The following is a 14,311-nucleotide window of genomic DNA, read 5'->3' as shown; positions in this document are numbered from 1 at the left end:
TGCTTAATGGGCTTTATTATGCACTTTTATATTATTTTTGGGACTAACCTACTAACCGGAGGCCTAGTGCAAATTGTTGTTTTTTGCCTATTTCAGTGTTTCGTAGAAAAGGAATATCAAACGGAATCCAAACAGAATGAAACCTTCGAAAGAATCGTTTTTGGAACAAACACAATCCAGGAGACTTGGAGTGGATGTCAAGGAAGCAACGAGGCGGCCACGAGGTAGGAGGGCGCGCCCAGCGGGGTAGGCGCACCCCCACCCTCGTGGGCCCCTCGTGACTCCACCGACCTACTTCTTTCGCCTATATATATACTCATATGCCCCAAAAACATCCAGGAGCACCATGAAACCCTATTTCCACCGCCGCAACCTTCTGTACCCATGAGATCCCATCTTGGGGCCTTTTCCGGCGCTCCGCCGAAAGGGGAATCGATCACGGAGGGCTTCTACATCAACACCATAGCCTCTCCGATGATGTGTGAGTAGTTTACCATAGACCTTCGGGTCCATAGTTATTAGCTAGATGGCTTCTTCTCTCTCTTTGGATCTCAATACAAGGTTCTCCACGATCTTCTTGGAGATCTATTCGATGTAATTCTTTTTGTGGTGTGTTTGTCGAGATCCGATGAATTGTGGGTTTATGATCAAGATTATCTATGAACAATATTTTATTCTTCTCTGAATTCTTATATATGATTTGATATCTTTGCAAGTCTCTTCGAATTATTAGTTTGGTTTGGCCTACTAGATTGATCTTTCTTGCAATAGGAGAAGTGCTTAGCTTTGGGTTCAATCTTACGGTGTTCGATCCCAGTAACAGAAAGGGAACCGACACGTATTGTATTGTTGCCATCGAGGATAAAAAGATGGGGTTTATATCATATTGCTTGAGTTTATCCCTCTACATCATGTCATCTTGTCTAATGCGTTACTCTGTTCTTATGAACTTAATACTCTAGATGCATGCTGGATAGCGGTCGGTGTGTGGAGTAATAGTAGTAGATGCAGAATCGTTTCGATCTACTTGTCACGGACGTGATGCCTATATACATGATCATTCCTAGATATTCTCATAACTATGCGCTCTTCTATCAACTACTCGGTAGTAATTTGTTCACCCACCATAAAATATGATATCTTGAGAGAAGCCACTAGTGAAACCTATGGCCCCCGGGTCTATTTTCCATCATATTAATCTCCCGCCAACGTGCTATTTCTATCGCCGTTTATTTTGCAATCTTTACTTTCCAATCTATACCATAAAAATACCAAAAATATTTATCTTATTATCTCTATCAGATCTCACTTTTGCAAGTGGCCGTGAAGGGATTGACAACCCCTTTATCGCGTTGGTTGCTAGGTTCTTATTTGTTGGTGCAGGTACAAGGGATTTGCGTGTGGTTTCTTACTGGATTGATACCTTGGCTCTCAAAAACTGAGGGAAATACTTACGCTACTTTGCTACATCATCCTTTCCTCTTCAAGGGAAAACCAACACATGCTCAAGAGGTAGCAATCAACTACAAGGAGTAATCAACACTACTAGCAACCCACAGGTACCAATCTGAGGTTTTGAGACAAAGACCGGATACAAGAGATGAACTAGGGTTTGAGAGGAGATGGTGATGGTGAAGATGTTGATGGAGATTGACCCCCTCCTGGTGATGACAATGGTGATGGTTTCCCCCTCCCGGAGGGATGTTTCCCCGACAGAACAGCTCTGCCTGAGCCCTAGATTGGTTCTGCCAAGGTTCCGCCTCGAGACGGCGGCGGTTTGTCCCAAAAGCTTCCTTCTTATTTTTTCCTGGGCGAAGACTTCATATAGCGAAAGATGGGCACCGGAGGCCTGCCAGGGGGGCCCATGAGACAATGGGCGCGCCCAGGGGGTAGGGCGCCCTCCACCCTCGTGTTCAGGGTGTGGGCCCCCTCTGGTTGATTCTTTTGCTAGTATTTTTTATTAATTCCAAAAAGTGCCTTCATGAAGTTTCAGGACTTTTGGAGTTGTGCATAATAGGTCTCTAATATTTGCTCATTTTCCAGCCCAGAATTCCAGCTGCCGGCATTCTCCCTTTTCATATAAACCTTGTAAAATAAGAGAGAAAAGGTATAAATATTGTGTCATAATGTGTAGTAGCAGCCCATCATGCAATAAATATCGATATAAAAGCATGATGCAAAATGGACGTATCATAGGCCAACAAGCAACAAATTCTACAGGAAGGTCAACCTCGTTCTTCGACACACTTAAATTCAGAGAGCCAGCCCGTTTATGTTCAGAGAATAAATGCATTTAAGCTCAAAGAACAAATGTGTTTAGGTTCAGAGAACAAAACAATCTTCGGTGTGATTTTCTGCGTACAGATAATCGCAGAAGCCACATAGTTGGACTGAAGCTCTAGAAATTTTAGAACCTATATGAAAAATTGTGCAGTCGGAGGTTATAGTGATGCTAGTTAGTGAAATGAATGGCAGAGGATGAACAAGGGATACACACCGTACCAGGATGGCAACGAGGAAGCTACCGGACCTTGGCATCTCCCTTCCTTCTCACTATAAGGTCTTTGAACCTTGTACAGGGGCGGCGTTGTACTACACGGGAGGCAACGGGGGCTGGCGGCTCTGTGTAGTCTGCAACAAGCTTGGAGCAGGGAGGAGGCACTCGCCATGACTGGGAGAATATAGAAGGAAGGACATTGGGCGGTGTCGCGATGAGGCAGGTGGCGACCTGGGGGTTGGCGGCTAGTGATGTGGGCGGCAGGCGCTGCGGATGGGGGATAGGGGCGCGATCAGGGGCACAAGATGGTGGGGGATTGGGCGGCAACCGGAGCCAAGGGAGAAGGTGAGGCGTGGGGCGACGGCCGGGGCCGAGGGTAGAAGGTGGGCACGGGTTAGCAGCCAGAGCTAGGGAGAAGGTGGGGCGCTAGGCCGTGGCCCGATCTAGGGGAGAAGGTGGGGCACGGTGCTGAGGGACGAGTGATGAGCATGTAAGGGGACGGATGAGTGATGAGCATGTAAGGGGACGGACGAGTGATGAGCAGTTGGGCCTTCTCACGGTGGAGAAGAACTTCTTGATGAGCCTCAACCGTATTAAAAACAATGATAGTTGTCAGTTTACTTCCTGATGACGTTGGGCATTGTATGGTGTTGAAATGGCTAGCAATAGTGAATACACAATCCCCACTGACAATGACAGAACTTTGTTGCACCCAGGTTCACCCGTTTACTGAAAGTAGAACTAATCAGTTTTATTAATTCGAACTGATGTTTAAATGCTCACCATCGTCCACAAACATCTTAGAACTACAATAATTAGCACTACTTTCTATCGCCCAAATTTGTGTGAACTGAAACCCTCTCCTTTTCTATTTTCCTTTTTACAGCCAACGCACCTTGACTGCCTTGGCAAGCCATGCTGAATTGTACGTAGATGGGTGTGGCCATGAGCTGCCGACACAGCAGGAGGCAAACCAAATTCTCTTCATCGTTCAGGTTGCCATCTGCAGGGGACAATGACTGATCTCTTCCAAAGAAGAGGCAGCAGCAGTACAACAACAAGAATGTGAGATCGAGAGGGGATGGGAGTTTTGCGGTTCTGACCACTGGCGTCGGCTGGAGGGGTCGCTGGGGAGGCAGCCGCACCGCGTCAGGTCGGGGAGCACGACGTCCGTGGGTACAAGAGCGGCGTTTCTGCCGGCAGCCAGGAGGGAACCATAGTCCACGACTGGGCAAGCTAGGGTGGGGGCGTCGGAGCCATCGCTGAACACGTTCGGCGGTGGGCGCGGCCTGTCGCCGGATGTGGCAGGCGGGGGCGTGGCGGCGGGGGGAAGCAAGGGGGCCGCCGACGGCGGGTGGAAGCACGGGGGCTAGTGGCGGCGGGTGGAAGCAGGGTGCCTCGGCGGCAGATGGAAACGGGAGGGCAGGCGGCAGTGGGTGGAAGCAGGGGACCGGCGGCGGTGGGCGGAAGAAGGGCATCAGGGAGGTTAGGGATTGCGTGAGTAGTGGGTGGGCTTTTGCTGTTTTGGGCCACACCTGCTCGGGTGGGTTTTTTCTGAATCCGGCGAGAACAAATCGCGCCCTATATACAGCCGATAGTAACGGAATATTATTCTGTTACTGGTAACAGAATAGTTCAGTCCTATATATATAATTGCATAAAAAACATCTAAGATTGATACTATAATATTCGGGAACAATAAAAAATTATAGATACGTTGAAGACGTATCAAGCATCCCAAACTTAACTTCTGCTCGTCCTCGAGTAGGTAAATAATAAAAACAGAATCTTTGATGTAGAATGCTACCTATCATATTCATCATGTAATCTTTTTTTTGTGGCATGAATACTAAAATTCGAGTGATTCAAAGCAATAGTCTATAGTTTAATATAAAGACATCAATACTCGGGCATACTAGCAAACAATCATGTATTTCAAAATATCAAAGCTAAAGAAAGTTATCCTTAGCCTGTCATGCTCAATCGTTGACCCATTCATGAAACACACTCAATATTAACTACTCCCAATGCACAAGTATGACATAAGTGCTCTCCAGTTGGTGCTTATAAGAGAAGGCGAAGACTCAAAACAAAAGTAAAAAAAACATAAAAGTAAAATAGATAGGCCCTTTACAAAGGAAAACAGAGATTTGGAGAGGTGCCAGAGCTCAAATCTTAAAACAGAGATAAATTATTTTGAGAGGCCTGTTTTTCCTGTTAATGTCACGACCGAAAATTCCCAATATCCTCCATGTTAGACACATTATAAGCGGTTCCCAAACAGAAAATAAAGTTTACTCCCCCTCCACCATTCTTTCACAATCCATGGCTAGCCGTATCCACGGGTGCCTTCCAACTTTCAACTTTTCAAGGGGGAGTTTATTTTTTTCATTTCATTTTAATTCATTTCGGGACTGGGCATCCCTATTACTTGCCACTTTCTCATGTAATGACAAGTGAATAAACACTCATCATGAGAATAACCCATCTAGCATGAAAGATATTGGCCACCCCATGTCGCTCCATGAGCGGTACAGGCACACAAAGTGGATTATTATTTTGAATGATTAGAGTTGGCACATGCAAATTTACTTGGAACGACATGTAAATACCGCATATAGGTAGGTATGATGGACTCATATGGTACAATTATAGGTTTAAGAAATTGGATGCACAAGTAGCTTTCCCGCTTAGTACAAATGAAGGCTAGCAAATAGACTGAGAAGCGACCAATCGGAAAACAAAAACAGTCATAAACACGCATTGAAAATAACTAACACTGAATAATGCACCATAAGTAGTATATAATTTCGTTGCATAACTATTGACTTTACGTGCATGCATAGGGAAGCACAAACCTTAACACCAATATTCTTACTAAACCACAATTACTCACTAGCACAACCCACATATTATCATCTTCATATCGCAAAACTATTGGAAGGAATCAAACTTATCATATTCAATGATCTTCATGAAATTTTTTCTTATATCATTCTTGAATATCCATCATATTAAGACCAAATTCATAACTTGTGCAAATTACCATTACTATTATCAACTCTCAAAATGATATAAGTGAAGCATGAGAATACAAATATTTCTTTAAAATATAATCACCGACGTGCTCAAAAAGATATAAGTGAAGCACTAGAGGAACTGCCTAGCTCAAAAGATATAAGTGAAGCACAGTATTCAAACAAATCACGAAAAGTGTGTGTCCCTCTCAAATAGGTGTGGCCAGCAAAGATGATTGTGACAACCTAAAAAGCAAACAAAGCAAAGACCCATATAATACACGACGCTCCAAGCAAAACTCATATCATATGATGAATAAAAATATAGCTCCAAGTAAAATTACCGATGGTTGGTAGAAGAAAGAGGGGATGCCTTCCGGGGCATCCCCAAGCTTAGTTGCTTGGGAGTCCTTGAATATTACATTGGGGTGCCTTGGGCATCCCCAAGCTTAGCCTCTTGCCAATCCTTATTCCTTCATCTATCATGATCTCACTCAGAACTTGAAAACTTCAGCACACAAAACTCAACAAAACCTTCGTGAGGACCATTAGTATAACAAAGCAAATCACCACTTTAGGTACTGTTGTAAACCCATTTCATATTCTATTATTGCATTATACCTACTGTATTCTAACTTCTCCATGGCTTATACCCCCCGATACAATCCATAGTTTCATCAAAACAAGCAAATAATGCAACGAAAACATAATCTGTCAAAAAAGAATACTTTGTAGTAACCTGAATTATGCCTATACTTGTCTAACTCTAAAATTCTGAAAAATTAGGACAACTTGGGCAATTTGTATATCAATCATGTGTAAAAAAGTTTAGATCAAAAGCACGTTCCATTGAATTTAAACAATTTTGCTACTGGGCTTAAAAGTTTCTGTTTTTTCACAGAATCAAGTCAACTAGCATCCAAATCATTGCAAAGGCTTTACTTGGCATAAACACTAATTAAAACCCAAAAACACAACCATAATAGTAGCATAACTGTTTGCACACAAAAAAAGAAACAAGAAAATTAATATAACTATTGGGTTGCCTCCCAACTAGCGTTATTGTTTTACGCCCCTAGCTAGGCGTAATGCATAGTTTCAAGTGTTATCATCTTTAGTTTCCAACTCCTCGATCACATATCCATACTTCCTAGGAGTTCTAGCATGCATATTTTTTAATAATCATACTCCTATGGACAAAATCTAGGAATTTATTCTCATGTATAGGTTCCTTTGTCAAATCAATGAAATTGGGGTGAACACGAATCATTTTAAGATCTTCACTAGCACCCTTATTTTTAGGAACATATATAAACTTGCAGTTCTTGCTAGGAGGAGTCTTTTCAATAGTTTTAACGGAAGAAAAAGGAGAACCCAAATTATTAATAATTTCTTCCAACTTATCAATTCTAGCAGGACTTTGTTCTATTCTCTCATCAATTGCTGGTTCCTTTTCCTTTAGTGTCTTAAGAGTAGTTCCTATCTTGGACTCGAATCGACTGACGTGGTTATGGATCTTCCTATCCAAATTTTCATTATGCTCCATGGTAGAAATTTTATTCTCAATAGTTTTTAACCTTTGCATGACATGTTCCAATGTTAATGTTGTTTCGTTGATAGTTATAGGTGGTGATGTTGTGGTTCTAAGACTGACAGTAGAAAGGGGGGTAGGTATGGAGAGGCAAGATCTCAGCTGTGGCGAAGGTGTACACACATGATTTACGAGTTCAGACCCTTCGCGGAGGAAGTAATAGCCCTATGTCTCGGTGCCCAGAGGCGATCGACTGGATTATGTGTGTGTGATGTTACAGGGGTGCGAACCCTTGTCCCAGAGGAGGGGGTGGCTTATATAGAGTGCGCCAGGACCCCGTCCATCCTCCATTACAAGGGGCTTAATGTACATAAAGTAGGGGTGTTACTGATAATGCCAGTCTTAAGTGCTATTAATGACCTTAAAGACTACGGAGTGAACGCCTGACCGTTGCAATGCTGAGTGACTCCTGATATACGGTAGGTCGAGTGATTCCTTGTATGGTCGAGTGACAACAAGTAGGAGGGATAACCGAGTGATATGATTGGTCGAGTGGATTGCACTCGACACCTTTGACTGGGGGTTCTTCGTTGCCTCTTGGACTTCTTATCTTTGAGGGTAGTGACCTTGGGTATGACGTATAGGTCAGGCCTATGACCCTACCCCAGGTTTGTATCCTCATCAGTAGCCCCCGAATGGATTGAGGTTTGAATGGAAAGTAGGCTGAAGTTAATCTCGTTCTGAGCTTCGCGTCTCGCGAGTGTTTTACGTAGGACGGAAGGCTCATGTTGGTACTTCAGCATTGATTCAGTCGCCTTGATCCATTCAGAAAGTTGCTGACTGAACTTGTAGCATCATCTGCCGAGTGCTGTCTTGGGGTGCAGAATCTTTGGCGCGATTAATTGCAGTGTATACCGGATTTCACGGGATACGAAATTTCAGGAAAGCACGCAGGATGGGGCATGTTGAAGTAAGCGGGGTGGATAAATACTAGTGCCTTGATTTTTGCGCCACCTTTTTCGCCACGTACGTTGCACGCGAATGTTGCAAGATTTGACAGGATCGTCTGGTCCCACACGTCAGCCACTCGGAAGCAGCCCAGGCGTCTGCACTATGCACACCCGTTTCTCTTTCTTCTTCCTCTGCTTCTTCATCGCATCTAGTTCTTCTGCCCTCGACGCTGCCGCTCTGCCGCCATGGTGAAGGACAAGACGGCGGCACTGGAGCGCGCAAAGAAGGCGACGGGGGCAGCGAAAGGCAAGAAGCAGAACCGCGGGTCGTCATCGCGTGCGGGGCTGCCGCCAAGCTGGATCCGGGGCGATTGGATCTGGTCTTCGCTCCGGTAAGAAGATCTGGATGAGCTGGCGGAGTTTGGGCTGATCGCCAAGGGTGTAGCAAGCTGCCTGAGGGGGAGACGGAGCCGCAACCTCGACCGGGTGAGTGTGTACTGCTCGCCACCCACGTCGACCAGGGTTTTCGCTCCCTCCGCACCCTTTCTTCCGGGGCTTCCTGAACTTCTTTGATGCCTAACTCCACCATTTTTCTCCCAATACCATCACGTACCTTGCCGCGTTCGTGTCGATGTGTGAAAACTTTTTGGGGTGTCGACCGCACTGGGGTCTTTTCAAACATATCTTCACCATCTGTTCCCAGTCGGTGAAGAAAGCAAAAACGAGTGACTCGAAGACCCATGTCATCCAGATGTGTGGGGGTTTGGGTATCCAAAAGAGGCAGAGGAGTTCTTTCCCTGCCATGACTCTCCCTGAATCGGTTAGCGGTTGGTAGTCGACCTAGTTCTACTGCCAGGACGTCCCAACTCCAGGTCAGTCGACTGGCCTTCCCCACTTCACTTTTGACCGTGTCCAGACTCCTTCTCCACTGAAAGTGACTGCGGCTGAGAACGTGGAGATGAAGATATTAGTTGAGAAAGTGGTCCAACTGATTAATGAGGGTGTCACTGGCATGGACCTGCTGGAAGTATTCCTCAGTCGACGCATCCAGCCTCTTCAGTCCCATGACCATCCCATGTGGTTGTACTCTGGGTCCGACGACACCGCTCGGGTTCATCCAGAGGAAGTGCCACCAAGACTGTGGCAATGTGGTTGAAGAGCATTATAGGCAACCAGGACAACACCAGAGGCGCCAGGCGAGTCATCCCCTTCAGTGATGACAATCAGCCCGACAAGGTATGCTCTTTATTCCGACTGTCTTTGCATACACATTCCGACTGTACTTGATCTCAACTGACTTTTACTCGAGTTTTTGTCTTGTAGGTTTTCACTGACATGTATTCGATGCCCAACGGTGAGCAAGCTCTGGAGCAGGACCAGGAGGGAGAGGCCAACGCAGAGGAGAGTGGTGAATGGGAATCTTTGGATGAAGACGGCGAGGAGGAGAGCGAGGAGTTAGACGACGAGGAAGAAGTCGACTCGCCACCGCGCTCCGAGCGCCAATCCAAGCAACACCATGACCCGGTGGGCGGGCGCGGAAAGAACGTGGCTCCAAGTACCCACATGCAGAAGCGCACTCGGACGTCGACTCCGGAGCCGACAGATAAGGTCGCCAAGCAGCCCAAGGTTGCTCCTCCAAAGACTCAGAAGACTTTGCCACGGATCAAGATGGACGTCCCCGTTGCTTCAGGGTGAGTATCTTGCTTTCATTTATCTAGGCCGACTGAAGTTTTTGTTCTGACCAAACGGATCATGTATCTTTCCAGCCCAACCTCTGCTGCAACTGACATGGATATCGACAAAGCCCCAGGAGACGAGGAGACCGACGATGCGGCCACTTCCCGAGTTGGTAAGTCCGTTCGACCAGGCTTCATTTAGTCGAGTGGGTTGTCAGTCGGCTGAATTTACAATGTTTCTCTCTCTCTGCAGTTCCGCGAGAAGTCATCGTGCTTCCTGATGATGATGAAGAAGAAGTACCTCTACAGGAGAGGAGGAGGAGAGGTGGGGGCTCGAGTAGGAGAAAGCTTGAAGTTCAAGTCCCTCAGTCGACACCGGCGCTTGAGGCGGTGGTCAAGCGTTCCGGAGATCCGGTTCGGACCAATGTCACATTTGCCAGCCCGTTGACGACTGATCGTCCGTCGGGGTCGACTGCTCCGGTTACTGTCGCCCCTGTGCAACTCCACTCGTCTGACCTAGTAGCTGCTTCAGCCGCCTTGGAGCCATCGCTCTTTGCTGCATATCAGACCCCAGATGATTCGCCAAGTGCTGCTAGGGAGGCTCTTCGCCAGGTGAACCTTGTCATGGAGCAGGTGAAGGTGATGCACAAGGCTAGTCAGGTGGCTTATAACGCCAGCACCGCCCTGTAGACCAATGTTAAGGTCGGCGAACTCCGACTGAACTTTTGAATGTTGTTTTATATCCGGTCACCCACTGGGGTATGCCTGTGTTTAGAGCTTAGGAAATCTTCCACTTCACTCGACTCGTGCTGAGTCTTAGTAATCTGTGCGGACCAGTGGGGGCACACCGAGTGCATCCACTGGGTGTAGTCCCCGAGACCATGGTCGACTGCTGGCAGTCGGCCGAGGTCTTAGAATCTTCTCTTTTTTTGACTCACGTTGGGCAAACCATGCTGAGTGTTGATCTGAACCAGTGGGGGCACACTAAGTGCATCCACTGGGTGTAGTCCCCGAGACTACTGTTGAATATTTGATTCGGCAGTAGTCTTAGAGTAACTTTTCACTGTCATTGTCTCTTATTTCTGTCGACTGACATATCTCTCTCGTTGACTGCAGAGGACTTGTGATCTTGGAGCTCGGCTTTCCGAGTTAAAGAAGAAGCATATCAGCGTTGAACTTGATCTTGAACTCGCAAAGAAGAACCTCAAGACTGCTCAAGAAGAAACGACAATCATGGGAGGTAACCAATTGACTCTTGTCCACCTAGTAGCTCGCGTCTTTCATTGTTTTTTCTTTCAGTCTCTTTGAACCAAGTGACTTCACACAAGCAGATGTGCGTAATGAAAACCATCAACTTCAAGCTCGTCTGAAGAGTGTTGTTTCTTTAGAGAGAATGAAGGAAGCTTTGGAGAAGAAGGACTAGGACCTTGCTGCTGCTCAGAAGGAAGCACGTGACAAGACAACGCTTGCGGACAAGAAGCTGGCTTTAGTCGGCAAGTTGGAAGAGGAGAACGCGAAGCTGAAGACCGCCATCTCAAAAGCCAATTGGGAAGTCGAGCAACTGAAGAAGGACAAGGAGAACCTGGCCAATGAAGTTGGAGGCCTCAGAGCCAAGACAGGCGAGCTAGAGTCCTATCTGGGACAACTTGCCGCGAAAGTAGTTCTGAAGCTTGAAGGTACAGCCGCTCGATTGGTTAATTGTCGTCGATTGAAGTATGTTGTAATATTGTCGACTCACTATTTTTCATGATGGAGCAGAACTTTGTCAGGATTTTGAAGCTGAAACCGGGCGGGTCGAGACAGGTCCCGACCCCATCAATTGCCCTATGAAAGATGACATTGCGATGAACTTGCTGCGGTTGGAATCACGCTTGGACGGCGTTGTTGCCTATCTAGCTCGACTGAAGGCGGCGATGACCCGGGTGGACGTCAAACTTTGGCCTCAGGCGAAACTTTCTCAAGACCTCGAGTCACTGATGACTCGACTCGGTCAGATTCCTAGTCGAGTGCAGGAGTAGAAGAAGTCATCCGCTCGCTGTGGCGCTGACGTTGCCCTGTCATTAGTTCGAGTGCACTGCAAGGAGGCCAGAGAAGACAAGTTGGTGGCCCTCAAGGTTGTGAATACTAAGAAGCACACCTTTCAGTCCTTCATGGACACCTTCCTTGAGGCAGCCACTCATATTGCTGACAGCATTGACCTTGACAGCTTCTGCGATCCAGCCAGCCCTTCTCCCGCCGAGTGATCAAAAAAACATTACGCTTTGTGAAGGAAATATGCCCTAGAGGCAATAATAAAGTTATTATTTATTTCCTTATATCATGATAAATGTTTATTATTCATGCTAGAATTGTATTAACCGGAAACATAATACATGTGTGAATACATAGACAAACATAGTGTCACTAGTATGCCTCTACTTGACTAGCTCGTTTATCAAAGATGGTTATGTTTCCTAAACATAGACAAAAGATTTGTCATTTGATTAACAGGATCACATCATTAGGAGAATGATGTGATTGACTTGACCCATTCCGTTAGCTTAGCACTTGATCGTTTAGTATGTTGTTGTTGCTTTCTTCATGACTTATACATGTTCCTGTAACTATGAGATTATGCAACTCCCATTTACCGGAGGAACACTTTGGGTGCTACCAAACGTCACAACGTAACTGGGTGATTATAAAGAAGTACTACAGGTGTCTCCAAAGGTACATGTTGGGTTGGCGTATTTCGAGATTAGGTTTTGTCACTCCGATTGTCGGAGAGGTATCTCTGGGCCCTCTCGGTAATGCACATCACTATAAGCCTTGCAAGCAATGTAGCTAATGAGTTAGTTACGGAATGATGCATTACATAATGAGTAAAGAGACTTGCCAGTAACGAGATTGAACTAGGTATTGGATACCGACGATCGAATCTCGGGCAAGTAACATATCGATGACAAAGGGAATAACGTATGTTGTTATGCGGTTTGACCGATAAAGATCTTCGCAGAATATGTAGGAGGCAATATGAGCATCCAGGTTCCGCTATTGGTTATTGACCGAGAATAGTTCTAGGTCATGTCTACATTGTTCTCGAACCCATAGGGTCCGCATGCTTAAGGTTTCGATGACAGTTATATTATGAGTTTATGAGTTTTGATGTACCGAAGGAGTTCGGAGTCCCGGATGAGATCGGGGACATGACGAGGAGTCTCGAAATGGTCGAGACGTAAAGATCGATATATTGAACGACTATATTCGGACTTCGGAAAGGTTCCGAGTGATTCGGGTATTTTTCGGAGTACCGGAGAGTTACGGGAATTCGCCGGGGAGTATATGGGCCTTATTGGGCCATACGGGAATAGAGGAGAGAGGCCAAAAGGAAGGAGGCCTACGCCCCCCCTCTGGTCCGAATTGGACAAGGGGGGCAGCCCCCTTTTCCTTCTCAATCTCCTCCTCTTTTCTTCTCCAACAAGGAAAGGAGGAGTCCTACTCCCGGTGAGAGTAGGACTCCCCCCCTTGGCGCGCCTCCTCCATAGGCCGGCCGCCTCCCCCTTGCTCCTATATATTGTAGGGGTTCTTAGGCGAAGCCCTGCGATGGTAGAACATCAAGATCGTCACCACGCCGTCGTGCTGACGGAACTCTCCCTCGACACTCAGCTGAATCGGAGTTCGAGGGACGTCATCGAGCTGAACGTGTGCTAGAACTCGGAGGTGTCGTAGTCTCGGTGCTTGATCGGTCGGGCCGTGAAGACGTACGACTACATCAACCGCGTTGTTCTAACGCTTCCGCTTTCGGTCTACAAGGGTATGTAGATTACACTCTCCCCTCTCGTTGCTATGCATCACCATGATCTTGCGTGTGGGTAGGAATTTTTTTAAAAATTACTACGTTCCCCAACACTTTCCCCTCATTTGCCTCGGAATGCCGAGTAATTTTGTAATCGCTGAAACTCCTTCGGGCCCGACGCCCGAGTACTTTAATCCGCGGTTAGAAACCTTTGGATTTATCTGAATTTGGCTTATCTTTGAATATGTTGTGCTTGTCTTCGAGCGGAACTTGTTCTTCCCTCGGATTGATTTTTGTATTCTCGATGCAGCTTCTGAGGAAGAGGCCGCAGTCGACCTGTTGGACGAGCCTTGAGCAGCATTGATCATCTTATCAGCGAGGCACTCAGCAATGGCCTTAACATTCCTGAAAGCAGATCGCCTTGGCACTAGCTGTTGAATGAGCCTTTGGCAGCATTGATCAGCTCATCAGCGAGGCATTCAGCAATGGTCTTGACGTTCCTGAAAGCAGCTCGCCTTGGCGTCAACTGTTGGATGAGCCTTTGGCAGCACGCACAATCTCGTGCTTCTTCTTGACGATGCAGCCCTGGGGGGAGGGGTCGTGGTCGACCTGTACCATTTGGTTGGGTTTTTTCAAACTTAGGCGAGTACTGGACTGTAGCTAAGCCCCCGAGTGAGAGGATTGCTCGCCACTCGGTAGGATTTTTATTATACTTAGGCGAGTACTAGACTGTAGCTAAGCCCCCGAATGAGAGGATTGCTCTCCACTCGGTATGATTTTTTATACTTAGGCGAGTACCGGACTGCAGCTAAGCCCCAGAGTGAGAGGATTGCTCGCCACTCGGTAGGATTTTTTATACTTAGGC

The sequence above is a fragment of the Triticum dicoccoides genome, chromosome 7B, assembly GCF_002162155.2.
Source record: "Triticum dicoccoides isolate Atlit2015 ecotype Zavitan chromosome 7B, WEW_v2.0, whole genome shotgun sequence".
Taxonomy (NCBI): domain Eukaryota; kingdom Viridiplantae; phylum Streptophyta; class Magnoliopsida; order Poales; family Poaceae; genus Triticum; species Triticum dicoccoides.
This window is presented reverse-complemented; position numbering follows the sequence as displayed.